Source organism: Schistocerca piceifrons, chromosome 2, assembly GCF_021461385.2.
Source record: "Schistocerca piceifrons isolate TAMUIC-IGC-003096 chromosome 2, iqSchPice1.1, whole genome shotgun sequence".
In the NCBI taxonomy this organism is placed as follows: Eukaryota; Metazoa; Arthropoda; class Insecta; order Orthoptera; family Acrididae; genus Schistocerca; species Schistocerca piceifrons.
In genome coordinates, this window is record NC_060139.1 from 989580381 (window position 1) to 989582987 (window position 2607).

The window sequence follows — 2607 nt, forward strand, 5'->3', positions numbered from 1 at the left end:
TAATTAGCTGAAGCATATCCTAGTGATCACTATGGGAGCAAAACCCTTGGGCATGTAGAATATTCCTAAATTCAATCCTTAAAACTGCGTCGATTTTGAAGAGTCTGTCAGCTAAATCCCTTTAACATCTACGTGACGCTATCTCTTGGGTCAACCGCGCCTGTCGTCATTCATACTGACCTTCTTTATATACTTCAGTATCTCCCATTAGTCCTACACTGACTGAAAAAAGAAATGAGACACCCAGAAGACATGGCATGAAGAGGACGCAACTTCATACAAATACACACCATTGGCAGGTAAGTAAATGTCAGGAGTTTAATTACCCTATGACACGAAAACCGCCACCAGAATCCAGTGTTTAGTGATTTACCAGACGTGCTAGGGTATGCAAGGGGCGTGAACTGTGGCAGATGTTGAGTGATCACTCTGAAGGGAAAATAGATGCCATGTACTAGTGTGAGACAGTGCCATCAGCACCTAACAGAGTTTTAAGAGGCCTCATTGGAGATCTTCATTTGGCCAGCTGGCCGAATTGTGTAATATCCAGATTTACAGGGAATTTCAACGTGATAATGACCCAATGTTGTCAACAGCCTTGCCGCAGTGGCAACACCGGTTCTCATCAGATCACCGAAGTTAAGTGCTGTCGGGCTGGGCTAGCACTTGGATGGGTGACCATCTAGTATGCCGAGTGCTGTTGGCAAGCAGGGTGCACTCAGCACTTGTGAGGCAAACTGAGGAGCTATTTGACTGGGAAGTAGCGGCTCCAGTCACGGAAAGTGACATACGGTCAGGAGATTGGTGTGCTGGCCACATGCTCCTCTGTAACAGCATCCGGTGACCCCTGTGGGCTGAGGATGGCATGGCAGCCGCTCGGTACCGTTTGGCCTTCATGGCCTGTTCGCGTGAAGTTTAGGTTAATTTTAGTGGCCCGATGTTAGACAACATGAGGGCAGCCATACTCGTTGTCAAGCTTCTGGTCGACCATGTCTGACCACCATCAGCAAGGATCGCCATATTGTGCACTGAGCTCATTGCGCCGGCCGCGGTGGTCTAGCGGTTCTAGGCGCTCAGTCCGACTGCTACGGTCGCAGGTTCGAATCCTGCCTCGGGCATGGATGTGTGTGATGTCCTTAGGTTAGTTAGGTTTAAGTAGTTCTAAGTTCTAGGGGACTGATGACCACAGATGTTTAGTCTCATAGTGCTCAGAGCCATTTTAACCATTTGAATTTGAGCTCATTGCAACTCCTTCAGATCCAGGTTTTATATGTCCATCCTTGTGATTGGAGGTCTGAGGGACTGTGGCTGTTCACTTATGTAATAAAATGAAACAACAAAAGGCGTCCTTATGATGTCATTTATTGTATGGTTACCAGTTTCCGTGCTTCAGTGCTCCATCTTCAGGCCTAAGCTGATGCCGAGGGGTCAACACCATCAGTATACACCAATGGCTGGAGAGAGAATATTGCGGTTACAAGTAGGCTGCAAAAACTAGTTATAGATGTTGGCCACTGATGCACTCAGCATCTGCTAAGGCCTGAAGATGTTGCACTGAAACACCAAAACTGATAACCATACTATAAATAACATCATAAGGACGGCTGTAGGTGTTCCATTTTAGTGTCTTCAAATCTGCGCGTGGCATCCGAGAACAAGCAAGGGACTCCCTGAAACATTCTAAGTCATCCTGAACCATTTATCAGAGACTAACGGAAACTGGACTAAGGAATTACCATCCTAAGCGTAGGTTGCCGTTAACACATCACATAAGGCTGCTTTGCGAGTGGTGACACGAGCAGTGTAAACTTACAGTATGTGTAGCCTTTGAGTATCGAATGGATAAGGTCCTTTAATTGGATGCTTTAATCAAATTAATTAATTTGGCCATGTAATATTTGATACCAGTAAATCATCACTCATCAAATCAATGGTTATGGAATACATGTGACTATTAAATCAAACAATGATCTCAGTAAACCTTAGTTTTTTACTTGCACGTACTATAATCACAAGAAATGAATTTCACAAAATTGAAATCAATAAAGTAATGCCTTGGGAAACTTGGGTTATGATCTGCAACGGTAATTCCAAGTTAACATACATCTAAAAAAATATTAGTTTTTATGTTCACGGAAATCTTAGTGATCGCCATAAGTTAGTAATAGGGGTAGAAAAGTCTAAATAAGGATAAGCGCGCGCATCTACTGAGTCCACAAAAAAGACTTATATTATTTCAAAAACTAATTACAAACATACGAACAAAGATACATAGAAAATGGTTTTGTCTGTTAACAACAAGTACCATGCCATTTTACATTAATTGGCTTTTAAAACTGTGTCCGGCAGGCAGCATCCTCCATTGTCGCCAAACTGACGAAGCCTTTCCCGGAAGTTGTCCATAGTTATTCGTGATATTTCCGGTGAAATGGCAGCCACTCCCTGGGCGATGGTCTCCTTAAGAGCTTGCAGGGTTGGGGTCTAATGTTTGTACACTTAAGCCTTGAAGTGCCCCAAAAGAAATTTACAAGTGATAAACCGGGTGATTTTGGGGACAGACGTTGTCTCCTCGTTAAGAGCCGTCCAGGAAACAGCTCAAAATTTCTG

General features: G+C 43.8%; 1 pseudogene; it reads left to right on the forward strand.

Moving 5' to 3' along the window:
- Positions 1 to 588: 588 nt before the first annotated feature.
- On the forward strand, positions 589 to 706 carry LOC124778296 (annotated as a pseudogene).
- The last annotated feature ends 1901 nt before the right edge of the window (positions 707 to 2607 follow it).